Genomic DNA, 27,623 nt, shown 5'->3' on the forward strand with positions numbered 1-27,623 from the left:
AGAGAAAAAGGGAAATTTCAGTATATTTTTAGAATTATATCCATGAACTACATTGAATCTGTTCTCTTTGTATTTACTATCCCATTAAGAGAATTGATGAGAATTGTGTTGTAGTAATTATCATACATTTGCTCTGACCTGAGACTCTAATGTATTAATAAATTCCTTTTAAAAAAAGAAAGAAAGCCATGACAGTGCTGTTTTACAAACAGATCCTCAAAAACTTCAAGAGTTAGTATAAGGGCTTCTTCAAGGGAACTCAAATGTACTTTAGAAAGGCCAATGAACTACAAAAAAATAGTGTTCATGGGAAGGTCATACCTAAGTTAAACCTTGTTTAATTTCATATTCACTCTGTACATATTTTTTTCATTAACCTTATTCATGGTCTTTTGAAAGCTACAATTCATCTTAGCAATGCTGTCAAAGGCATTATTGAGTTGCTAATTAGTGGGGAATTTTCCTTTTCTTAGTGTAGATCTTTAAAAAGTGTTACTAATAAAAAAGGAGATAGAAGTGGTACAAGAAATACAAAATAAGATGGGAAAATATTTGAAGAGAAGGTAGTATTAAGATCAACAGAATATGGAACACATGCTCGAGCTGTCCCCATAGATATCACCTTGGAAATTGTGTGTTTTATGTCATCAAAAGATATAATAAGATAATGGATGAAACTGGTTCTATAGGAAATCATCATTAGCTATGTATTCATTTATGCATTGATTCACTCTTTCAATAAATACTTATTACTAACTCTAAACTAGGCACATCACAGAGGTGATGTGGTGACTAGGTGAGATATGGCTGTTTTCCTCATGGGGCTTAAATTTTAATAGGTAGAAGGATCTTTAAACAAGTAAACATATGCAAAAATGGCTTATAATATTTAATTTTTAGAGGAAAAGAAAATGAGCAAGAGCATTTTTATCCTCTGGTTCATTCCCCAAATTCTTGCAATGTCTGGGGCAAGGCCAGGCTGAAGCCAGGAGCCTGAAGATCAATCAAGATCTCCTATTAGAGAAACAGGGCCCCAACTGCTTCAGTCACCGCCTGTTGGCACACAGGAGGCTGGCGTTGGGAGTAGAGCTGGATCTTAAACCCAGGCATGCATCCTAGCTGGCGTCCTAATGTCTAGGCCAATCATATAACCCAGGAAAGTGCTCTTTATAGCTTAGAGAAAATATTTATTCCAAAGACCACAGACAAAATGGAAAAGGGCCCCTTGGGTTATGATATTCAAACTGACACACAAAGAAAGAGATGGAGCCAGCAATTTCAACAGCCAGCAGCAGAGCTTTCAAAGAAGAGGTCACAGCAAGTGCCACACCTTGACATCGCAAGGGGGCTTGAAATCCATGACGCAGCAGGAAGCCAATGTGGCTGCAGTGTGCTCAGCAAGAGGAATTGGCATTGTTGCATTTGGAGACCTCTGCCACGTGAAGCAAGATTTCGCAGGGCTTTGAATGTCATGAGCAGCACTTAATTTCAATCAAATGGCAGCAGGAACAATTAAGAGTTTTAAGAGGAAAAGTGGCATGATCCATATAGTCATAATACCACTATGGATGTTCTGAGTAGAGTGGAGTAGAGTGGATTATGGTAGAAGAAGGAGAAGAAAAAAAGATACAAGTGCCTCACACAAGGGTAAAAATTGCCAACACTGGATGCATATTTTTGAGGTACAATTAATGTATTATGGGCTCAGTAATCTGTATGGCCCCTTTCAAATCTACTGTAGATTCTTAGAAACGTTTCTGCACATTTAAGGGTAAAGATAAAATATTGATAGACACAGCTTTGTAACACTATGTACTCCCTCCCATTTATTTGGGCCATATCCCGCATAGATACCAGGTATTGCAGAAGCTATGACACTATTACCTCAATAACTGTTCTTCTATCAGATACATTCTTGAGAAAGATAAGAATTTCCATATGATGTCAGGTCACAGGCTAATAATTTCTTGTCCTACAGTTTAGTGCAGCTTTAGGAAGATGCTGTCCACACAAAGTCCTCCAGGTTGACATCCTGTTCCATGAGCCCAACTCTTGCCTCTCTGATCTGCGTTTATCCTTGAATCCTCTGCACTGACTTCTGCCATTGTTTGTGATTAATAACTGCTGTTTTTGAGTTAGAAACCATCTTAGAGTTGTCCTTACCTGCATTGTACTATTTTCCCATCTCTGCAAGCACTCTGAACCCATCACATTTTCTCTGTTTGTCTTATGTTACTCTGTGGAGTCCAGACACCCCCAACACAATGGAAGTTGAGAGAGGCAAGATCTCGGCCCACTAACTCCCTTGCTTGGACACTCATTGTTGGTTCACAAAAATTTTACTTCTTTGTATTTCTTTTTGTTGTCCCCATGATCTCTTCTGAAAACAGATGGAGCCGACTCGCTTCAGTTTTACTCTGTCGTGAGGTCTAAGAGTGCTTTCTGAAGTTAGTCCCCTGCTCAAATGCAGATTGTGAAGGGCTTAACTTAGTAAGCAGTGATAGTCAGTGAGAAAATAATGCAAGATAGGCAAAGCATAATTGTAACTGCAAGCACATGGCTGAATTTATATGACCCCTGACATTTACATTTAGTTCTAGTGTTTTATAATTTTTTTTTCAAAATTTGTTGACAATTTAGACACAATTATTTGAAAGACGAAAGAGATCTTTCATCTGCTGGCTCACTTTCCAAATCCTACAACAGTTATGGCAGGGACCCAAGAATGTGAGTCCCTGATGCCTCCAAAGGTGTACATGAGCAGGAAGCTGCTTTCAGAGACAGAGGCAGGATCCAAATCTAGGCAATTTGATGTTGGGTATGAGCATCCCAAGTGGCGTCTTAACCCAAGTACCCAGGTTCCTGCCACCTCTGTGGGAAACCTAGATTGAGTTTCATACTCTTGGCTTTGGCCTGGCCTATCTCTGGTCATTGTGGACATGTGTCTAACTGGCTCTCTGCTCTCCAAATAAAGTGAAAATAAATAAATAAAAATTGAAAAACAAAATGTTCTTTTCACTGTGTCCTTGCTTACTTCCTTATTTAAAATTTCCTTGACTGTGTGTGAAGAAAACATCAGGAATGCTACTGAAAGTAATTTGTTTTCCAAAAGAACACTTGGAAACACTCTTGGTGTTACTCATATCCTTAAATTTTCATTAATGTTTAAAATGGTTATTTCTTAATACATCTAATTTATGCAATTCATCTGTTTAAATTAAATTACTCAAAACTTCTACAACTTCATTTTGAGTTATTTGACCTGCCCAAAGCTGGGAAAATTATAATAAAGTAACATTCCATTTTCTAAGAGATTTTACTTAATTTAGTTCAGTTCCATTTTTTTGTTACTTAATGGTTTATGATTCTTAACTATATTATGAATTGTGTCTTTTGCCACTATGAAATGATATTTGTCCTCCTATACAAAGCTGTTTCGCTTTGATTTTCACTCACTTTGAAATAAATAATATCTCAAATTATCTGACAATCATTTTAATATTTTTGTAGCTACATTCATTTACACAGCAAGCACTTACATTTGGATTGGGAGAATAGGGACCCTGAAAATAGTTATTATATTTGAGATCTTCGGAAACCATTCACATCTCTGTCATAATTAACATATTTCTACAAATGAGATAAAAATTCTGATGTACAAATACAATCACATTTTCTTCACCTTCAGTAAATGTTCTTTTTTTTTTTTTTTAATTTTTTTTTGCCAGGCGGAGTTAGACAGTGAGAGAAAGAAAGAGAGGGAGTTATAGACAGTGAGAGAGAAACAAAGAGAAAGGTCTTCCTTCCCTTGGTTCACTCCCCTAATGGCCGTTACAGCCGGTGCTGCGCTGATCCAAAGCCAGGTGCCAGGTGCTTCCTCCCAGTCTCCATGCAGGTGCAGGGACCCAAGCACTTGGGCCATGCTCCACTGCCCTCCTGGGCCATAGCAGAGAGCTTAACTGGAAGAGGAGCAGCCGGGACAGAATCCGGTGCCCCAACCGGCACTAGAACCCAGGGTGCCAGGGCCACAGGCAGAGGATTAGCCAAGTGAGCCACGGCGCCGTAGTAAATGTTCTTTAACAAATACAATCTTTAGTGAAAATTGAGCTATCAAAGGTATTTGTATATTGATATATGATCACCATATTAGTTTTCCATTTCTGTGTTAATCAGAATAGGGCAGATTATTCTGTGGCAATAAATGCGTAATGTAAAGGTAAGGAAAGAAGGTGGGAAGGAAGGGAGAGAGAAGGAAGGAGGAAAAAAGTCTCAGTGACATAAGGCGAGACAGTCATTAGACATTGCTGTGGACCACTTTCAGGTGCTTCTCCTGATGTTTCTCTTGCAAACGGTGACTCAGAAATCCAGGCTGTTTCCATGCTATGGCTACACTACCCCCGGGCAGCGTGGCTCCCGAGTTGCTGTAGCGCAGTGGGATTGTGCCCTGTACAGCACTCTCACCTCCCTTCTTTATTTTATAGACCTTTCACGTTTTTGCTTGTTTCCTGGGAGAGCTTCTTAATTTGTCCCCTCTGCTATTAATCCCATCTGGTGCCATGTCAGTTCTTCGTTTTACTGTCTGCATACATAAATCCTACTGTTGCCTTTTCAATCTCCTTACAGCTTCTTTCCACTATCAAACAGCTGTCTTTTTCTTCCTCATAATGACACATTGTTATCCCAGAGGCAAAGTGCTGAGGGGAGAAAAACTGTTTTGCAGATACTGAGGCAATTGGGGTTCTTGGAAAATGCAAAACATTTCCCTAAATCTTCTCCTGGCTCTAACTGTGATTTTTTTCAGTGATAGGGTCATCTGAGTCTTCATGATGCTATCCTATTCTTTTCTTCTCACACCCGCAAGTCTTGCTTTTCTTCCATCTACCGGCTCTGCCAAGAACGAGGAGTGATCTGAACTGACTCAGTTCCATCAGTCAAACTGAATCCCCTGTCAGGTATCTTTTTTGCCTTTCTCATACCCTCACCTCTGATTCTAGCTGAAGGTAAAATTCTAGGTGGACCACAGCTCATTTTTGCTTCATGCGTGGGATTTACTGTCTTCCCTGGAGTTATTTGGCTAATTCTGAGTGGGCCTCTTTGCGCTCCTAGAAAGGCTCTGGTGAGATCTGGTGCTACTTGTACATTTGCCAACTTAATAAAATGCATTCATGGTACCATTCTTTCCTGTTTCCCTCTCCATGGCCCCTTGTTCCTGTTTTCTGGTATTATTTTCCAAATAAATTCCTCTTTTTTCTGCATTTTGAGTGAATCATGGTAAGACAATGTGTTTTGTTATCTTGATTATTGCTGAACCTCTCCCCATTTCATGTCTCTATAGGGAGAGTTCCTGGATTATGAAAAAAAAAAAAAAGCTTTTTGCTTTTTCCCCCCCTGCAGTTTGTAAAGTAACCAATGAAGGTCGTTTGATGCATTGAAGTGTATCTTTAATTTTATCTCAGTTCCCTAACATATTTGGCAAAGGATATATCAAGAGATAAAACCACCAGGCTTAATCTTACTAAGGTTACCCATATCTGAGTTCCATTGTGTGGTTTCGTACTTCCAAATTTGCTGAACTACTCTCTCTTTTCCTTCTCTGTCATGCCATGTTAATTTTGATAATGATAAGTTGATGTTTTGATACAGAAAAAGAAGTAATAATAAAGTCAGTGCAAGGAGAAATAATATACTATAGTCACATCAAAAAGTAATAATTACATCAAAAAGGAATATTTGAGAAACTTTCTGCTTGAAACAATTCTGGAGTCCCTGGCTCAGGGGAAGAGAGTGAGAGAGTATGCATTTTTTTCTTCTAAAACTAGCATGTTTTTCTGCAGTAGAAAATGTGAAAAATTGGTGCCCAGGAGTTCAGATTCCCAACTGAACTACAGGGTGGTAAACAAAGTTGATAGTAATCTGGCTTGAGAGAATTTTACACTGTCTGCATTGACTTGTTTCTGTGGTCCATTTAAGATATTATGCATTTCTGTAGGAAGTAGGAAAGCTGAGATATGCAAACCAGGTATTATTATTTAGATGCCACTCTAAACTTTTAGAATCTGTAGTTATATTCCTCAGTAGTTTCTAACTCATAAGGAAATAATATTATCTTGCATTTTCCAGTTTGCTAAAGCAAATTAACTGCATTGTTGACTTTCCGTGGTCTCCCTTTGAATGGGAAAAGCAATAAAAATGAAATAACGGTAATAATCACAGTTGCTGGGAGGTTTTCTCCACTGTGCATCTATAAATGAAAGCCTCTGTGATCAGATCTTGCTGAAACAGGTCACTAATTAGCTTCTATAATTAATACCTCACTCTAGTAGGGAAAGCCAGGTAATTATCTGGTATATTCTAAAGGTGAGTCACCCCATTTTAAGTAGCCATCATCTTAGAAATACAATTTTGGATAACAAGTACTTCTGCATGTTTAAAGGAGTCATGAACCTCTGCAGCAGTTCTAACTCCAGCTGTATAAAACAGATTTTCCTGTTTGTATCAGCAAAGAGATTTTGGCATAGAGCTTTATCTTTTTAATATGATGCCAATAAACAGCTTTCTTCATTTTGAAGAGGATACCCATACTTTTTGATGCAAGAGATTTAACCTATTTGAACATTTCTTAAGCAACTAGAATTTTTGAAGTTGTCTTTTATATATTTCTATTTCCTAACCCACTCATACCTCACACTAACGTTAACTTAGATACTTACTCCTGTACAAGTTATAGTATTTATCCCTTCTATCTAAGCTCCATTCAAAGAGGAATTGCACAGGTTGAGGAGAGTTACTAGAAAAATCATAAGCAAAGTTAGCAGATCAGAATTTATAGCCTGCATTATGTATTTCTGCAATATATAGGTTCATTATATCCCATTAAGACACCAAGACCCCAAATTTTAACTTAATTCATTGACCTATATTCTAGTATATCCATAATTTTATATCTATCAGAATCAGGAAAAATATACCCACACGTGTGTAGACATTCATGGTATTATCTGCTTATGGTGATTAAATTTCCTGTTACTGCTATAAGAATAGAACATTAGCTGTCACTTAAAAAATCTTAAATGGATATGACACCATTTTAAGTATTTTGCCTCTATTAATTCTAATACTTAAAAAATGTTAAGAGTCATGATTCTCATCCCCATTTATATGCATTTAGTGGTTCATGTCTCAGAAATGTTCACAAATTCAGATCCATTTTGGTAATATCACTTGCATTACTCTGTGTTGCTTTATATGTTACCACTGTTTGCCAGTAATATAATTGGCAGTTTTCCTTAAATATGTTGATATGAACATATCAGGGAACTATTTTGTAAAGAAAATATTGTGCTGACAGTTTGATTTGGTTACCCATTAGACTAGGAGTGGGATGTCTTTGGCCTATGGATAATTCAGTTAGCCACCTGTTTTCATAAATAAAATTTTATTGGAAGACAGTCACGCCTAATTGTTTCCATATTGTCTATGGGTATTTTAACATTACAATGGTAGAACTGAGTAATTGTGACAATGACTATAAAGAAATTTAGGCTAAAAAATTACTCTCTTATCATTGATAGAAAAACTTCAGTCCTTGGACTAAATTATATATAGTAACTATGTGGATGTAAGGCTTTATAAAAGCAACCTACCTATGTATCATTGAGTGATAGACACAAAAATATTAACTAATTTTCCTTCCATTATGTAAAATTCTGCCTTGATATCTAAACCCCTCTTAAAACAAAAAATTATAATCATGTATTTTTGCATTTTTCTTTCGCAATATATTCCTTAAATTGAATCTAAACCTGATGGTAACACTCTGTGGTCATTTTCTTATCATAAACATCTTTAAATAATGCCTCAATTATGTGCAGCCGATCACCAGCTGTGGTCCATTCTGCCTCTGACAGGGTTTTTGAATTCAAGAATTCCTTTCTTTTCACATTTTCATCATTTTACCCTTTATAACTTAAATAGTATGGTGACCTTCTTCTAGACCCCTTCTTTTCTCAAAATATGCAATTTTAATTTCTTCATTCCATCTGTCATGAAAGTAAAAATAAGAACAAGAGAAAAAGTACACTTACATAGTATTTACCACTTACACACATTTCTATCTACTTGTCACCGCTGTTCTATGAGTTTTGATTGTCACAAAACAGATGAGGAAACCCGGGCAGTGGGGGATAAATAACTCGTACTGGAGTAAGTATCTAAGTTAACGTTAGAATTCATATTGTTCTTGACCATATTCCTCATGCTCAATATAAGTATTTCTTTATCGAGACCTCTGGGACTGCCTGTGTGATCTTAGAGTGGCCATTCTCGTTCAGATTTTGTGAGCTGCCCCTGCTGTCCCCTGCATCCCCTCCTTCAATGCATTTCCACCTCTCTGAGAACCATGGTCTTTGGTCCACCATGGCATTGGGAGTACATGATGTGAAGGTTCACAGAGCCTCTTGGAACCAGAGAGCTTAGAGCACATGCTTCCAGCATGGTGGGCTTTGGGCTGAGTATTGATGGCTACTTCTTACCTCATTTGGTAAAAAGGAAAGAGAGCTGGACTTTCAGCTGAATCTTATCTGTAGATTAACCTTACTGTTCTTTTTTTCTCAACTGGGCCTTGCTCGTATCAGCGCTTGCTATGCTTCTTCAATTATGGTTTTCTAAATATACATTTTTTTTCCACTGTGTTCATCTGATTTCTCCTGTCTGGATTCTTTGTTTTGGTTTCTCACCTTTTTACATCAGAACTGACTTTGAAATTCAGCTGAGGAAAGGCAGCAGAGAGTTTGAGAAGAGTACACAGCAGTCATAAGGCTAGGGCTTCTATCCCACTCACAGCGCTCCATGACTCTAAGGCCCAAGGTAAGAAACAGGTCATTTCTGAACCAACACTCCATTTCGCTAAAGTCAGATATCAAAAGAGTGGCTACCTACTACAAGATGTTATTATGGACACTTCCTGGGATAATCCATGGGAAATGCTTAGCGTATGACTGGTACATGCAGTTTCTTTAGGAATGCATACAATCTTGGGAATATATAGCTCCCTTTTCCAGGATAGGGTTTAGTAAACTTTTTCTTTGAAGAACAATATAATACATGTATTAGGATTTCTGGGCCAAGAGAAAAAAGCAGGGGAGAGTAAATATACTTGGTTTTGTAGACCAAAGACAAAATTGAGGATATTGTATAGGCGTTTATATGACATTTAAAAATTTATACCATTCCTAGTTCATGTATAATATAGAAACAAATGGTGAGCCAGATGTGGCCCAAGGATTCTACTTTGACATCCCCTACTCAAAGAGCTGAATAAAAAATACAATTAACAGTCTTTTTTTTTTTTTAGTCTTTACAAGTAGATTGCAAACTCTTATATGCCAACATTTATTTCCTACCATTTTTGTTATTTATCTCTTTAAAAAAAACATACTTCAGTGCAGAGTGATCATATAGACATTTCTGTATGTGTATATGTAAGTGTATAGAGAGATAAATGTGTCTACATGCCAAATGCCAGTCCCTGTCAACCATATTTTAAAGTATATTTTTCCTTCATTTAGGTATTAAGGAACTTTTCTTCCTGTCTTTTTATACTTTGTATTTTACATTTCTCTCTACAAAAAACATGTGCTTTTTATTTTATTTGAAAGGCAGAGGGAGTCAGAAACAGAGGGAGACGATAGTATCAAAGATTGAAGCAGTAAATACATTGAATTAGGTTAGACATGAGGGTAACATCCATACATACTTGTTTTCTGTTTAAGGTAAAGATTCAGATTTGACAGTGAATTCCCTCTGCACGACTTTCCATTGGAAGGCATCTGAGGCTGGTGCAGGCGACAGAGCAGTAGCATGTCTCGAAAGCAAATGGAGACACTTTAAAGGAGAGGTTCAAAGGAAAACAGCCCAGGTTCTAGACGATGACACGTGAATAAAGGTTGGTAAATTCAGTGCACTTCTTCTTAGGAGAAAAAGTAAAGTGTCAGAGGCTTTCTGGTGGCTGTTGTTTCCTTTGTCTTTGATGTGGAAATAGGAAGGCCATATAGTACTGAGTATTGAGCCTGAGATGGGTACTTCCCCGGTATTATTAAGTAATCATCACAGGATATCTCAGTATACTCATGCAGATGAGAGACTAGTGTGTGAGAGTAGTCCCTAAAACTAATGCAACTATTAAGTGACGAATCTATGAATTATAGCTCACATGCATTTTATTCCCATACCTGTGTAGGTATCTGAGAATATATTTTTTAGCAAATTAATTTTAAAACCAGCAACCCGCTATACTTTTTGAACATAACACACTAAATTATTTTAATTAATATTATTTTCTTTAATAGCCTTATTAATTCTAAATATATATTTTAATTTATGAGCTTATTTGTAGTGTGGTAGACTGTAAAATCTTAGAGGAAAGGTATATCTGTTTTGTGAAAGTAGATATGGTTTTTGGTTTTTTTTTTTTTAAAGATTTATGTATTTATTTGAAAGGCAGAGTTACAGAGTGGCAGAGAGAGAGAGAGAGAGAGAGAGAGAGAGAGGTCTTCCTTCTCCTGGTTAACTCTTCAAATGCCCACAATGGCTAGAGCTGGGCCAATCCAAAGCCAGGAGCCAGGAGTCAGGAGCTTCTTCCAGGTCTCCCACATGGGTGCAGGGGCCCCAGCACTTGGGCCATCTTCCACTGCTTTTCCAGGCCATCCATAGCAGAGAGGTGGATCAGAAGTGGAGCAGCCGGATTAGAACCAATGCCCATATGGGATGCTGGTGCTGCAGGCGGCAGCTTTACTGGCCACAGTGCCAGCCCCGCCCAATATGGTCTTAATAGCCTTGTCCCAGTTTTTTAAACTAATCTTGGTACATTGCGGCAATATTCTTGGTTTCACGGATCTTTCTACATGAGATGCTATGTCTTTTCCTACATATTTTTTTTTTTTTTACTTTGTCTGTGCTTAGTTATTTACTCTACATTCTTTGCCCCTGCAGTCTTCATCTGGCGTCGTGGCCTCAAACAGACACACAGTTCCAAATCAAGCCCTGCAGCTGCATCTCCTGAACTCTGATCCAAACCATGCTCCTGGTCTAGAGGAACCACTGAAAGGTGATCTGATGGAAAATGACCAGTGTGACATAGTCAGCTTTCTGTACTTAAATTGTTGGTGTTTTATTCACGATGGATTTTTTGCATTAGTTTTGATTTTTTTAAGTTGCATTTCACATCATTTATCTTAATTACTGAGGTTTTCAGCATCCTCTTAAATTGTGTGCCTCACATAATCCTAGTTCCTTCCCTGATGGGAACAAATGGTTCCCAAGTCCAAAAGCCACTATGACTGTGCTTCAATCCTAGATCCAACAATTCCTGGCCAACTTTCCATTAGCAAGTTTCTTAAACTCTGTAGACATCATTTTGACCATTTGAAATGATAGTAACACAACCCGTATCTTTGTGATGAAGGGGTGTTTAGACAAAAATCTATCTTATGTAATTCATTTACTGAATCAGTTTCTCTCACGCTAAGGCTTAAAATAAGTATTTAAAGAAATGAAACAATATAAAGCATATCCTTGTTTTATAAGGATATGTTTTATATTGTTTCTGATGATCAGCCTTGTTTGGGAAGGACTGTGCAGGATGACTTCACAATCCTTCTTTTTAGCCATTTGTCATTCTTCTCAATATCTTAGACTAGGTTCATATCTTAATTGATTCCTGCATGTGTTTGTTAAAGAATATTCTGTATGATTCCCTTTCATTAAAATTATAGTACTGTAAAAAGTAGAACGGGATAGTTATTGAAAACCCATTGCGGGAGCTGGCCTTGAGGCCTGGAGGATTAAGCCACCATCTGCAATGTCAGCATCCCACATCAGAGTGTTGATTAGAGTCCTGATTACTCCCCTTCTGATCCAGTCCCTGCTAATGTGCCTGGGAAAGCAGTGAAAGACAGCCCAAGTATCTGGGCTCTGGCCACCCATGTGGGAGACCGTGGTGGAATTCTTGATTCCTAGTTTTGGCCTGGGCCATCACTAACTATTGTGGACATCTGGCGCATGAACCAGTAAATTAGCAAATGGAATATCTCTTTCTCTCTGGCCATCTCTCTCTCTAACTCTGCATTTAAAATAAATAATTTAAAATTTTTAAGAAGAAAAACTATCTGACAATATCATTACCTTTCTTGAAAACCTTGACAGTGAAAGCTAGAGACAGCCAGAATTCTTTTTAGAGGGTACTTAAGCCCCTAATGACAGAGAATTTGTCAAAATGCCGAGGTTCTTCAGTCTATGCAGTTATAGGTAAATATTTGAAATACTATTTTCTAATATGGTATTGATATTTCCATGCATTTGTAAATATTGTGCTCTTTGTTTAAACATTCACATCTGTCTATGCCACTTCTTACATAAAATTTTATCTTTTGAAAGACAGAATCAGAGAGAGAGGGTTTGCTGGCCCACTCCACAAATGCTCATATTAACTAGGGCTTGGCCAGGCTGAAACTAGAAGCTGGGGGTTCAATCCAGTTCCCCCTAATGGGTGAAAACAACCAAGTATTTAAACCATCACTTACTGTCTCTCATGGTGTGAATTAGCAGAAAAGTAGAATGAGAAACAGAATCGGTACTGAAACCCAGGCATTCCCATACATGGTGCATCTTAACTGCTACCCCAACTGGCTGCTCTTGTGCTTCTTAATCTAATATGCCCTCCTCCTTCAAAATTCAGTTCAAATGTAATCAAATGTAGGGTGCTTTGTTGCAACAGATGTGTCTTTTCCATGTACCTATTTTGGTCAAGTCTGCACTTGGTGCTTCAAGGAGCACAAATGAATATGCCCAGCTATTTCTTTGTAAATGCATTGAAGTCACTTAGCCTGAATATATAATCTCTGGTTCCTAACACATACATTGCTCATTGTGGGACTCAAAAATTACTGAACAAGTGAGTGTACAAATAGATTGAACATAAGTCTTTTACACTAAACTGCTTGAGAAATCTAATGGCTCTATAAAATTTAAGCTAATAATGCCTGTATTTTTGTGATTAGGAGATAGCTGAATAATTTGCTTCCAACTCTTTCTCTCTTCTGTCCTTATAATCAATCTGTCACCAAGCCTAGATGGTTTTATCTTACAAATAATTATTTCATGAAGCTATTTACTTCTTTCCATTTCTACCCACAGCCCAAAGTAGTTATTTCAAAACATGCATCTGATATCTGACACCTTTATGGATAAAGGCAAAGATTAAATAGTCTTCCAGGCCTTCTCTAGTCCAATTGAATGCAACCTCATTATGGTGGATAATATTTCTTGAAAGACAATTGCAACCATATGTCTTCCTGCACAGGATGTCCACACTTTCATTGAGTCAATCAGTGTGCCCATTCTTTCCTCTAAACGGGGATACCTTTGTGACCAACTTGATGAATGCAGTGTTGTCAAAGCACTGCTAGGCCATAGAAATATCAGGCACGTCCATCTTTTTCTCTGAGTACTGACTCTGGATTCCCAGCTGCCATGCTGGGAGGAAGCAACATGAGTGTGATCCGGCTGAGCTTTCGGTTGACAACCAGTAATCCTTCCAGCTACGTGTGTGATGCTGTTGGCCTCTCCCTTGGAGTCACACCTTCCAGCCGCCATTGCTCCAGCCACATGAAGCAAAGAAAAGCTGTCCCTACTCAGCCCTGCCCAGATTACACAGCCATCAGAGAAATAAATGTCATTGCTATCTTAAGAAAATAAGCTTTGTAGTAATTTGTTTCAGCACTAACTATAACACACATCGTGTGCTGTACTCCCACTGGTGGCGCTCTGCGCTCTAGCCGCACTTGCCCCCTTTCTAATACCCATCACGTTCCCCTTTTCCACTGCTTTCACACACTGTTTTCTCTCCCTAGGATTTTTCTGTCTCCCTGATAAATAACTTTATCTGCCAATTCTTATTTATCCTTTAAGTCTGTGTTTAAGCACAGACTTCCAAGACTTAGAGTCTACTCTCAGTTCTTCCCTTTCCAGTCTTTATCACAGTTACAAGTTTTCCTATTGCGATCACAGTTTATTAAAGCCTAATCAAAGCAGACAAAAATCCCATGAAAGTCAACTTCTCGAAACATGCATTATTCTAGGTACTAGGAATTTGCTGTGAGCCAACAATATCAGACCCTATATTTAAGAGGATCATGTTCTAATGCGGCAGAGAGAAAATACTGGGGACTGGTGCTTTGGTGAAGCCAGTTAACCAGACATCTACAGTGCTGGCATCCCATTTGGGGTGTCCTGGCTGTTCCATTTCAGATCCAGCTTCCTGCTAATGTGCCTGGGAAAGCAGTGGAGGATGGGCCAAGTGCTTGGGCCCCTGCACACATGTGGGAGACCCAAGTGAAGCTCCTGGCTCCTGGCTTCAGCCTGGCCCAGCCCTGGTCATTGTGGTCATGAAAGGAGTGAACCAGCAGTTGGAAGATCTCTCTCCACTCCCTCTCATTCTCTCCCTCTCTCGTTGTAACTCTTTAAAATAAAATAAATATTTAAAAAAAAATGAAATAATTTCACATAATGGTAACATGCTATGGAGAAAAGCAAATCAGAGTAATAGAGGAGAATGAGAAGAAAGATGGGATGAGTATTTGATAGGACTGATGGAAAAGATGATGTGTAAAAGATGATGTTTAAGTAGGAACTTGAGTGAAGATGCCTTCAGGATAAACTCCTATAACAGAGTCAGGTTTAACATTTAAAAACTAGAAAGAAGTAGGATAGAATGAGCAGAGAGTGAAAATGGGAGAGAAAGATGAATTAGGTGATTTTTACTATAGATTGTTGAATAAGACGAGATTTTCTTTCTAAGTGTGATGGGAAACTACTGATGAATTTTGAATAAGGGAGCCTATGTGGAAAAATCTACTCAGTTGAGTGGGATACAGGAGTGTACTAAATGTACTAAACACTAGCATAATGGTTCGGAAGAGAGTATCGTAGCTTATACTAGAGGCCTTTAAAAGGTAATGAGAGGTTCAGAGAGAAGATTGATATAGAAGGTAGAACTAATGGAATGTGCTGCATTAATGAGTGAATAATCCACCCTCTCCAGGTTTGACCACGTTTTCTTTTTCTCTTCCAATGCCTTCCAATTTCTTTTTCTCTTCCCTTTCTTCAAATGCCCTTTCTTCTGTGCTCCTATCGATTCTGACTTTTCTCTCATTACTATTCAGTTCTTTAGAACTCTGGCCAAATATTCAGGTCCTCTGTAACTTTTTATGTGCATCTGGTACTTAATGACAAAATTAAAGTCTTTGAGTTTGAGACCGTGCTTCAGTGAATCACTATTTCCAGAAGTCTAAGTTCTTCAGATCTGCAGTTCTTTTCCCTGTTGCAATAAACAAGAAATCCTCCTTGGGTACTTTTGTTAATATGTATGATTGTAGTCTTCTTTCCCACCCATGTGAGATTGAATGCAATCTCTTCCCCCAATACCCAAATGCCTATGCAGCTTTAGAGGTGAAATTAATTGTTCATTTCATTTGATTTTCTACAAATGAGCTCCAGTTTATTTCTCCTAGATTTGTCATTGGCAGATTTATTTTAAAAGTCTTTTATTTCAGTTTCTAAAGTATTTATCCTCTGGGTCTCTTCTCTTTCCTGTAAGATGGGAGACTAATTATTCTTCTTCTAATGAAGTTCTAAATGTATCCCATATGGTGGCATCTGTGTGTTCAGAACAAAGATGCTTTGGGATAAAATAAGTAAATTTCTCTCTTGGGGATTCCCTGCAAGCTTCACTTTGTAACAGAGATAAGTTCAGATATTCACAGACTTCAGGTTGCTATAGAGATCGTCTTCTTCCTCCTCCTAAACTTTGTCTTGCATTGGAGGGGAAGCTCAAGAACCACTGAGTCACATCATGAGAGAAATGAAGAAACTTGAGATCTATTCTTAAATTTTCCAGTGACATTTTAAAATGCTTTTTATGTTGCAGCTACTTGATTTCCAGATGAGAAAACTAATTCAAACAGACAAGGAGGTGATAAATTCCTCAGGGGAGTGTTGCCTGGCCCTTCCATTCCAAGTCAGGCTTCTTTCCTTCAAAGTAATTATCTGTTTGTAAATAATATAAATCAAGTAATTACACTAATGACAGTCTGAATCCCTCCCGCCTGATCAAACAGACTTTGTATGCTTTTGTTCACCCTATTTTATAGATTGTAGTCACTAAATAAATATTTGCTGAATGAATGAATCAATTATATAATATTATGAAGTACATATTAGGTGTACAATAGTATAGCAAACACATAATCTATGTAAATTAACTTAATGCACAAGAATGACGACATTAACTTAATCTTCATAGGAAGCTAGTAGTATCTGGAATTAATAATGCTTTTGAGCAATGAGAAACTGAGCTTAAGAAAGTTTAAAATTACCAACCTGCAGAAATATAGCATGGATGTAAGGGGACTTTAAAAAGTTCATGAAAATGAACAATAAGATAAATTTATTTTGGTGCAAAACATTTTGAAATCCATGTGTACAAATGATCTTCAGAAAGCTCATAGAGAGTTTTGAGCACAAAGTTGAAAAAAACCCATCTCTTAATGGAAACTGTATGTGATGAAAAAAAATAGATGAATTTCAAAATTTTTATACCACAATAAATTTAAATCTGTTTTCCACAGACTTTTGAAGTACTCATATAAGTCATCTTATATCTTTTTTAAAAAATATTTATTTACTTATTTGAGAGGCAGAGTTACAGAGAGAGAGACATCCACTGGTTCACTCCCCAGTGGCTGGACCTGGGCCAATCTGAAGCCAGGTGCTTCATCCAGGTCTCCCAAATGGGGGCCCAACCACTTGAGGCATCTTCCACTGCTTTCCCAGGCCATTAGCTGGGAGCTGGTTCAGAAGAGGAGCACTCAAGACAGGAACTGGCACCCATAAGTGATGCTGGCACCGCAGGTGGAGGCTTCATCTACTATGCCACAGCGTTGGTCCCAAGTCATCTTATATCAAAATCAAAACTATTTCCAAAGCACCAAAGCAATAATTATCATTTTTGCTAACATCTTTATGTATTAGGTGTCATTAATTTTTCAAAACATCCCCCTTAGAGAGAAGCAGTCGTACTTCCATAATGAAATGAAAACTGCATTTCTTGATTTTCAGGGTCAAACCATTAATAAATGGCTAAGAATTTGAATCCAGATTTGTGTGACAAGGCTTTACATTCTGAATTATTGTATTGTAAATTGTGATAAGTTTAACATTCACTTTACCAGAGCAAGACTTATATAATTTTGAGAATTAAAATGAAAACTTTTAATAGTTTACTGAAGATATGAATTTCTTCAATGAAAGCAAAAAGTATTTAATATGGCCTTACACTGATGTTCCTGGATATAAAAGTAAAGGACTGTCATAGATGATCCAAAAGATTTTCAAATAAATATGTCAAAGATAAATGGTAAATGCTGGACAACTGGCAAATTTACAAGTTTGGTTTGGCTTTCACAGAAATTTTGTGATTTCGAACCACCATGTCCCATGACCACAGCTGTGGGAGATGCTGACAGTCAGTTATTTGCTGAAGAGCAGCGCTAATCACATCTCCTTGGACTTCTCAAAAAGTAACTCGGCTGCCTTCCCCAGGTCTTTCAAGTAAGTTCCAAATTCCTTGCAATGGGTTTACATCTTAACCACAAATACTTTTCATGCTCATCTTCTCCCACTCCTCCCTATGCAGTTTTTTCAAGTACTCAGCTGATAGAGCTTCCAGAACCTTGAGGTATTTCATGTCTTTGAGATTCTGCCCATCCCCTCTTTCTTCTCTCACTTCACCAGGCAGCCAGCTGCTCCAGCACACCCTGCATTACCTATTCAAATGGTAGTCATATTCCCCAAGAATAGGCCAGCCTGCTAAAGATATATTAAATGCGAGGATGGAGGGTGAAAGTGAGTTAAAGAGGAATTGATGAGTCTTATTTCTAACAGTGTCACAGATTTCACCGTTTTCAACATGTACCATGGGCTTCATAAATCATATAATTATTTCCCTGCTGCAAACTGTGATTTTGATGAAAAAAATCATCAAACTTCTTTCTAGGCATTGAGTTTGATAAGAAGCTTTTTTGCAATAATAAGTTTTTGTTGCTACATAGTGATTGTGTGTGTATGAAATACCTAAATATGCATAACTATACAATCTGGGTGATATAAACTTACTCTAAGAGGAAAATGGAACATAAAAGAAGGGAAGTACCATTTGTGGTGGGATAACCACTTGCCAGAGACTGGATCAATCATTTTCCCTGCTATTTGTTCCCATATTAAAGTCATCAGGGCCATCTGGTGACCTCTATGTTGTAGATCAAGAAAATGAACTCTTGAGAGTGTAAGTAATTTGCTCAAGGTCACATGTAGAGTAAGCACTAAAGTAGAGTTTAAATCTAAATCCACCCCTATCTGGCTCTAAAGACATTCACTAATTTATTTGGGTGAAAAGCTCATTGTAAACTTCAAATACTTAAACCGTTTTATATCAAATCTTCTATAATTAAATGGAAAAGGCTTTTCGGAAAAAAAAAAGCAAGTCAGCAGCTACAGCCCCTTCACCCAGAATTAGCAACTGTTAACATATTTGCTTATATGCTTTCCTCGTTTTTGTTGTTACCCAATGAGTTTTCTGGGGGAAATCCTGCTATTTATTTTTAGAAGAGGAAAAATGTGTATTACAAAAATTAAATCAATAGAGAAAGTTACCAAAAAGAATATATAAAGAATCACATCAATTTCTACCATTAAGTGCACATGTGAAAGTGGGATGGAGGGACTAAGGAAAGAAAAGTGAGGAAGGAGGAAAGCAGGGAAGAGCAGAAGAAGGAAGGACGCAGACATAAATACCTCTTCAAAATTAGATCACATCAAAATGCAAATTAGTTCTTCATCAGAAATATCATTTGCTGAAAGATTCTCTTAAGTTAAAATAAATGAGATTATGGAAGAACTGTTGAATATTGTACTCATTTTTGTGGGGGGGCCAGGCGAGCATGCACACACACACACACACACACACACACACAGTCTTTTACCTGCCGTTTCATGCCCAAATGCCTACAACAGCCAAGGCTTGGTTAGGCTGCGATCAGAAGCCAGGAACTCCATCTAGGTCTCCCACAACATCAGGGTCTCCCTGCATAGATGTTAAGGACTCAAGCAAGTCTGTAAATCTGTGTGTGCTGCCTCCTACACACATCAGCATGGAGCCAGATCAGAATCAGAGTGGCTGGGGCTTGAACCAGGTACTCTGATATGGGATGCAGCTCTGTCAGTTAACAGCTCAATCTACTGCAGAACAATGCCTGCCCCACAGGCCAGTGTATTTTTTTTCCTCTATGTGAATAAGGTGTTTAATTTGCCTAAATGCTTGCAGAATTCCTTTATAATCTAAAAGTTTGGCAGTTTATCTGAGATATATATTTGTCAGATTATTTTGGTATCCTATGCTGCTATGTATTCCTTTGATCCATTTATTTAATTTGTATTTCTTTTCAGCAATATGTATTGCATACAATTAGACTTTTCTATTTTTCTCTTCTATATATAGGATATTTTACTTGAGGGGCACCAATTACCTTATGCCAAATGAACACATCTTCCAAATATACTTACATCTAATTGTTTTACTCTATTGTTTTCATCTGTATTCACTATGATTATCCCAGTGTCAATAATTTAGGCTTAGAATATTCCATTTTTGCATGCTTTTTCAGGTTATTAGTTGCATAATGGTAATAGTTAGTCCCTAATGTGTTTCCGTTATTCTGCAGCTTCCCTTTTAGTCTTATTTGATTGTGATAACACCTTCTGTTTAAAACTGCCTTATTGAATCCAGATTCCTATTAATTTATTTGATGGCATGAAGAAATTTTAAGGAATCATGAGTTAGGTTGGTATTGTGTTCTTGGATTCTTGTCTTTATGGTACCTTGCTTTTTACTGAAATTTTTAAGTGTTGGTTGTAAATATTCTATAAAAGCTCTTTGCTCCTTAATTTTTAAAAATATTTTTATTTATTTATTTGAAAGGCATAATTTCAGAGAGGGAGAAGGAGAGCAAGAGAGAGAGACAGAGTGATCATCCATTCGCTGGCCCACTCTCCAGATGGCCGCAATGGCGGGGGCTGGGCCAGGCCTAAGCCTGGAGCCAGGAACTTCCTCCAGGTCTCCCACATGGGTGGCAGGATCCCATGCATTTGGGACATCCTTCACTGCCCTTCCCGGGCCACTAGCAGAGAGCTGGATCGAAAGTGGAGCTTCTGGGACCCAAACCGGCATCCCTATGGGCTGCTGGCCTGGCAAGCAGCAGATTAACCTGCTGTGACACAAGGGCGGCCCCGCTTCTTAGTATTTTGAATAACTCTTTGTAGACTTTCTATTATTTTGCTTGTCTGAGCAGAGTTTGGGAAAGTCTGTGACTCACACTATACAGAAGAGCAGTTTTTTTTGGTTTTGTTTTTATTTTGAAGAGCTTCAGAGAATTCTCCTTTGTGTTTTGTCAACTTTTCTATACCTAAACTCAATGAGAGAGCACAGATGGGACTGCAACCTTTGTAAAACTTGTGGGTTTTGCTTTCTGGTAAAAGTATTTATGATGGATTCATTAAATCCTCAATCGAAATCTCAGAGGTTGAGTTCTTACTATTCTCACCAATTTTAACCACTTCCCATTTAACGTGCTCAAGTTCCCAGTTTACTCTTCTTGCTGGAGTAGGGTTTCTAGGGCTTGTGGGGTGAAACATGTAAAACAAGACAATATGGTTGCTTGCTAATTATGAGAATTTCAAGGATAGTGTCATCTTAGCACTTGACTTTTCAGGGAACATCGGAATTCTGGGAGGTGGTGTGATGCAGTGGGTACAAGCCAGGGCCTGTGAGGGCAGCATTCCATATTAGCATCAGTCTGAGTCCCAGCTGTTCCGCTTCCGATCCAGCTCCCTGCTAATGCACCTGGGAAAGCAGTGGAAGATGGCCCAAGCACTTGGGTCCTGTCACCCACGTCGGAGACCCAGATAGAGTTCAGGGCTCCTGGCTTCAGCCTGGCCCAGCCACTGCTGTTGTTTTCATTTAGGGAGTGAATTAGCGAATGGAAAATCTCTCTCTATCTGTCTCTTCCTCTCTATCTGTAACTCTGCCTTTCAAGTAAATAAATAAATCTTAAAAAAAAAAAACCTCTCCACTTTATTTCAAATTATTTTCTTTCTTCTTCTGGGCAACAATTGTGAGTTACTGTATCAGGTTTTACTGTTTTTTTTGGTTTATTTTCTGTTGGTTAACCTTAAAAATTTTTAGTAGTCAGGTTATTATTTATTTATATACAGAGAACAGATTTCATGTATTTAATATATGCAATCTTAAACATTTAATGATACTTCCTACCTTCTTCCTTCCCTTTTTTTCCTTTTAATTTTCTCAATAACAAATTTTCAATTTACTTTATAGTCATAGGCTTAATGCTCCACAAAATGAGAATTCAACAAGTAGAAGTTAAAAGGACACTGTTCTGCAGGAGTTTAGATAAGGCTATAAATAACAATCAAATCTCAAGATGTCAGTTTCATTCATAAACATTACATTTTCATACTCTATGTATTAGCTACCATAATCAGATAAAACATGATATTTGTCATCTTGGGTCTGACTTATTTCACTAAGCATGATGTTCACCAGTTGAAGCTGTTTGTTACAAAAGACAAGATTTCATTTTTTTAAGGTGGAGTAGTATTCTATCATGTGTATATCATTATTTTATTAAAACAGGAAGGGAGAAAATTCTTTGAGTTTTAAAATACTTATTTAAATCTGAATTCTAAAGTATGTTATGAAGCCTCCATACTCCAGATCACAAGCCATGTGTTCCAACTCTTCACCATGAATTCAATTCAGCTGGAAAATCTAGCTCATTACTTTTTAAATCACATTTTCTTATTTGTGCAAATTATTCTGTTGTCTTCAGGAAATTATAGGCTCCTTGAAGGCAGAATATTTGCATTCTTTCTTTTATTTTTGTTCTCCTAGCACCAAGCCCATTTCTCAATGGGTGTATTAGATGGAGCCTGACATATTCTCATCATAAGGACTTGGCTCCTAATAGTTGGGCTGCCTAAAAATTAATGCAGAGATTTTTTTTCAGTGGAGTGTCCATTGGTAAAAGTACTCAAACTGGGGCTTGAATGTTTTTCTGAAAAGGTTGTGTGGAAGGAGATAGTCTATGTAGTTGACATTGATAGGGTTATGTTAAAAGAGTTCCCAAAAGTTTTCCACAGACAGTGCCAGCTAAAGTTCCCTTAGGAAAAGAAAGAAGCTGTTATTCCCCTAATATTCTGAAAACACCTAGTTCTAAGATGGGATTATAGCCTAAGTATTCTTCACTGTTAAGTTTGTCACTCACCATCTCTTTCTAGCTGGCCTTTTTTTTTTTTTCAGTTTTCTTTTGTATTTATTTATTAAGATTGTATTTCTTTATTTGAAAGGTAAAGTGACACACACACACACACACACACACACAGATCTTCCCTCCACTGGTTCACTCCCCAAGTGGCCATAATGACTGAGGCTGTGCCGGGCCAAACTCAGCAGCCTACACTCCATCTGGGTCTCCAAAGTGGGTGATAGGGACCCAAGTACTTGGACCATCTTCCACTGTCTTCCCAGTTGCATTAACAGGGAGCTGGACTGGAAGTGGAGCAGTCAGGACTTGAACCGGTGCTCCAGTGTTGGGTGCTGGCATTGCAGGGGATGGTGTAACCTGCTATACCTGGGTGCTGGCCCCTTCAGTTACTTGTAATACAAACAGAATGACAATAATAACAACAATAATACTGCCAACACAGCAATAGCAATAGCAATAAGAAAATAAATATGCCAACCTTAAATAAATCTCTTTTGGTATTCCTCTTTTGAATATGAAACTCTGAGGTTGCGTGTGACTGTTTTGAAGCCAGTGCGAGAGTTCACTCAGGTGCATTTTTAAGCTTATGATTATTAGCTTTCGGAACCTGGCAGTTCCCTGGTGGTCTCTTCAATAGCTGTGTCCTCTACCTGACTTTCACTCTCTGCCCGCAAACAATCATGGGAGTGCAGACCATTTTAAAGTAAAATCACTCCAGCAGAAAGGTTTGTTTCCCCTCTTTTGTTGCCTATGTAAACTTGAAGGAAAATTTCTGATGTCCTTGCTTTCCATTCCTAGAGATCCAATAAAGCACCAGTTTCTGAGAGTAATCATCTATTTGTAGATTTAGGGGAATGGTGAATAACCGAAGTAGGATAAACTACAATAGGTCAGGACTTAAAAAAAAAAAAAAAACAAATTCTGAGAATTCTGACAACGTGGATATATATCCTTCAACATTTTTATGTGACTAATAACATCTGCATAATAATTATGATAATTGTGGAGTATACCATGTCCAAGTATGGTAGCTGCTCAAAATACCACATGATAGCATTTGAAAATTGCTTTTTATTTATCTGAGCAGGAAGAGTTAGATCCAGAGTAGACAATCAAATTGGTAAAATTTTGAACTGAAAGTTGAATTGAGTTCTTTCTGATTTTAACATTTTTATGAAACAATATCCCTGTTATTAAGGAGGCCTGACAACAAGTTTGGAATAAAAGACAATGCCTGGCTTTAAAATAAAATCAAGATTAAGGTAAAGTTCTGGGAGGGTATTTTATATAAGGAGCAGAATATTTTGATAAGCTAGCTCATAGAAAAATAAGTAAATAAATATTAAGTACTTCAAAAGGCTTATGGAAAAATGGATATTTTAGTACAAAATATTTTGAAATCCGTGTATGGTTTTTCTACAATATGCATTTTACATGAATTTTTTGAAGACCCTTTATAATTACAAATTTCAAACATTTTTCCACCAAAATAAACTTGTGTTAATGTTCATTTTTCTACAATTTTTAAAAAAGGTGTATTTTATTTATTTGAATGGCAGTTTCAGAGAGACAGCTGGAGAGGCAGAGACCTCTCCATCTGCTGGCTCACTTCTCAAATGGCTGCAAACAGCCTGGGCTGGGCTAGGTGGAAGCCAGATGCCAGGTCTCCCATGTAGGTGCAGGGGCCCAAGGACTTGGACCATCTTACACTGCTTTCCCAGGCCATTAACAGAGAGCTTGATTGGAAGAGGAGCAGCTGGGACTTGAATGTCACCCATAGGGGATGCCTGTGCCATAGGTGACAGTTTAACCTGCCATGCCACAATGCCAGCTCTAATTTTTTTTAAGTACCCTTGTAAAATAGAGCAGGGTAAGGGGATTCTGAAGGTGTGAAGTTTTCAATGAATCTATTAAATAGTTTGGACAGAAATCCTATTTCCAAAGATGACATTTAAGCAGAAAATTCATGGAGATAATATAGTTGAAATTCACTTATATCAAAGAAATGAATTAGAGTCAGAAACATTGATCCCTGTGAAGACTTCATGGCAGGAGCACCCTTAGAGAAGTCATGGAAGGACAGATAGCTGAGTGGAGGCGGAGAGGCATAGTTGGGCTGGGTAGCTGGGGAGGAGTCGGAACTGAGGGTAGGTGATGGAAGGTAGTGAGGTCTCAGAAACTGCATGACCAGCTGGGTGCCAGTCACTGGGCAGTAAAGTCTGTGCTGACCTAGAGAGTGCACACCACACAAACCTCTGTGATTATATTTTATCATTCCAACAGTTCCATTCAACAAAATGCATGGAGGGCCAGAGTGTGACCAGTGGCACACTAATTTTTAATTCCTGATTAGGTTCAGGTGTTTGTATAAAATGATGCTGGGCCCATAGACCCTTATATTACAGTGAGCATGTGCCTAATGTTGGTTTTCTGCAATGTCCCTTCATTTTCCCTTTCCTTTACAAAATGTACTGTGATTTGGAAGAGATTTAGAAAATGATTTTGTACATCAGCTAGGAGAAACTTAAATCCCCAAAACATCATGGAGTGACTTAGAAACTTTGCAATATGATTGCATAGTCCGAAAGAACAAGTTTGCTTTTTAAAGACCAGTTTGTTCAATCCAGAGAAATGTCTCTAAATCCCCATGATAGAGTGCGGAATGCAGCATCAGTTGAACTTCCATCAGAGTAACCTAGTGAAATGACTTTTGGATCAAGTTAATCCCTTCCTTTTTTGGTCTAGTTCTGTAGAAACTATCACTTCAGATGATAAGGACTCTTCTTCAGCATGCGTTTATCTCTCTTATCTTTTAGAACATTAAGCTTTAGGAGTGCAGCAAGAGACTGTCAGTGCCTCTGTTATGTGGTCTTTAAATTACTCTCTATGAAACATCATGGTGAGATGGAAAGAGTGTACTCTATGGTTGAAGAGCCCATGATGTACATATGTGGGTAGATGATAGTTGGTAGATGATAGATAGATAAATAAAGAGATAGGTAGAGCTGGAATATTGTATGTGCATGTGTGTAGTTTTCTTCTTTTGTAATCCAAAGAACAAGATAAAATAATTCATGCTGTACAAAAATTTCTATATGGCTTAGTACACTCTAAAATTCATTTCTAAAAAATCCTCTTCAACAATCGTAGAAGAGTTCTACTTTAGATCTTACTAAAGACTAGTTCCTTTACATGTTTCTATGTGCCATATAATATATGCAGCATCATGTCTTCCAAGTAACAGTTGACTTTGACTTATAGCTAATTGGATGAATGTGTAGGTGAACGGATAGGTGGGAAGATACGTGAATTCATTAAAGAATAAATAGACTGAATTACTTTTCAAAGTTGAGTACTTCAGTCAATCAATCTTGATATCTAATATGTCATCTGGTCAATGACAATATCTAAAATTACATCTGAGATTCAAATTTTATAATTTCATAAGTCATGTCAATTTCATACATCATCAAGTTTGCATCATATTTGGAAGAACTATTTCCTTCTTTTATTTCTTTTGTTTGTTTGTTTTTTGGCTTTGTGTTATTATTTTTTTTTTTTTGACAGGCAGAGTGGACAGTGAGAGAGAGAGACAGAAAGAAAGGTCTTCCTTTGACGTTGGTTCACCCTCCAATGGCCGCCGCAGCCGGCACGATGCGGCCGGCGCACCGCACTGATCCACAGGCAGGAGCCAGGTACTTCTCCTGGTTTCCCATGGAGTGCAGGGCCCAAGGACTTGGGCCATCCTCCACTGCACTCCCTGGCCACAGCAGAGAGCTGGCCTGGAAGAGAGGCAACTGGGACAGAATCTGGCGCCCCGACCGGGACTAGAACCCAGTGTGCTGGTGCCGCAAGGCGGAGGATTAGCCTAGTGAGCCGCGGCGCCGGCTCTTTCTTTTATTTCAAAGTTTGATGTATTAGTTGCATACATGAAGTAAGAATATGGGTTCTAATGATTCACAGAAAATTGAATGGGATTAAATGTGAGGATTACATTGGTAATGTAATATACCATTATACGTTTACTAGAGACTTGTATTTTATTGAAAAAAATGTACTAGTAGATACAAGAACACTCGAGAACTTTAAAGGGATATTCTCTGCGGCCAGTGTTGTGGTATAGTGGGTGAAGCCTCTACCTGCAAGGTCCGCATCCCATGTTGGTGCCGGTTTCCATCCAGGGTGCTCCATTTCTGGGCTAGATCCCTACTAATGGACAGGGAAAGAGCTGCAGAGGCTAATCCAAGTATTTGGGTCCCTGCCACCCATGTAGGAGACCCAGATGAAGCACCTGACTCCAGGTACTAGCTCTTGTGGCCATCTGAACTAGTGGATGGAAGATCTTTCTGTCTCTGTCTCTCCCTCTCTGTCACTCTGACTTTCAAATAAATGGATGGATCTTCAAAAAAAAAAGGGGGTAGTGTTCTCATTTTATAACAAGGGATTGAGCTTTATTTTCTTTTCACTGTAATATAAATTTAAAGGATGTTATCTCAAAAACTAAGAAACAAGAAAAAAGGACAGAGAGGGAGGGTGAAAGGCAAAGAGGGTAAGGCAGGAAGGGAGGGAAGGTGGATGGGATTATCATTATATTCTTAGAATTTAGCTATGAACTATATTGAATGTGTTAAAAACCAATTAAAATTAAAAAAATAAAGGACTGAGACTACAATCAGAAACAACTTTGGTCTGATTACATTTATTGCTGTCTGAGGTTACTTTAGGCTTATTCTTAATATTTATAAAAAAGATTTATTTATTAATTGAGATGCAGTTACAGAGAGAGGGAAAGACAGAGAGAGAGGTCTTGCATTTGCATCCCAAATGGCCGTAAGGACCAGAGCTTGGCTGATCTGAAGCCAGGAGCCAGGAGCTTCTCCTGGGTCTCCAATGCTCATGCAGGGGCCCAAGCACTTTGACCATCCTCCACTGCTTTCCCAGGCCATCAACAGAAAGCTGGATCTGAAGAGAAGCAGCCAGGACATGAACCAGTGCCCATATGGGATGCTGGTGCCAAAGGTGGAGACTCTACTTGCTATGCCACAGTGCTGGCGGCCTAGGCTTATTCTTTTTAACATGTTAAAGCAGAGAATGTTTTTAAGACAATGAGACACAGGTCAAATATTAAATTTAGACGAATAGAAATGTAACTTGCTGATGTTTGATAAAGCT

The 27,623-nt window shown here is 38.1% G+C and overlaps 1 long non-coding RNA gene across 1 annotated transcript in view; it reads left to right on the top strand.

The window, feature by feature from the left end:
* LOC149120968 (uncharacterized) overlaps positions 1-27,623 on the top strand; it is a 129,079-nt gene that overhangs the window by 21,546 nt on the left and 79,910 nt on the right. Inside the window, exons 3-5 of the long non-coding RNA XR_016224998.1 lie at positions 9,771-9,943; positions 10,990-11,104; positions 17,521-17,664. This is a non-coding gene — a long non-coding RNA (uncharacterized LOC149120968). The remainder of the gene's footprint in view (positions 1-9,770; positions 9,944-10,989; positions 11,105-17,520; positions 17,665-27,623) is intronic.

Source organism: Oryctolagus cuniculus, chromosome 18, assembly GCF_051225735.1.
Source record: "Oryctolagus cuniculus isolate XC-2025 breed Fujian yellow rabbit chromosome 18, ASM5122573v1, whole genome shotgun sequence".
NCBI lineage: Eukaryota > Metazoa > Chordata > Mammalia > Lagomorpha > Leporidae > Oryctolagus > Oryctolagus cuniculus.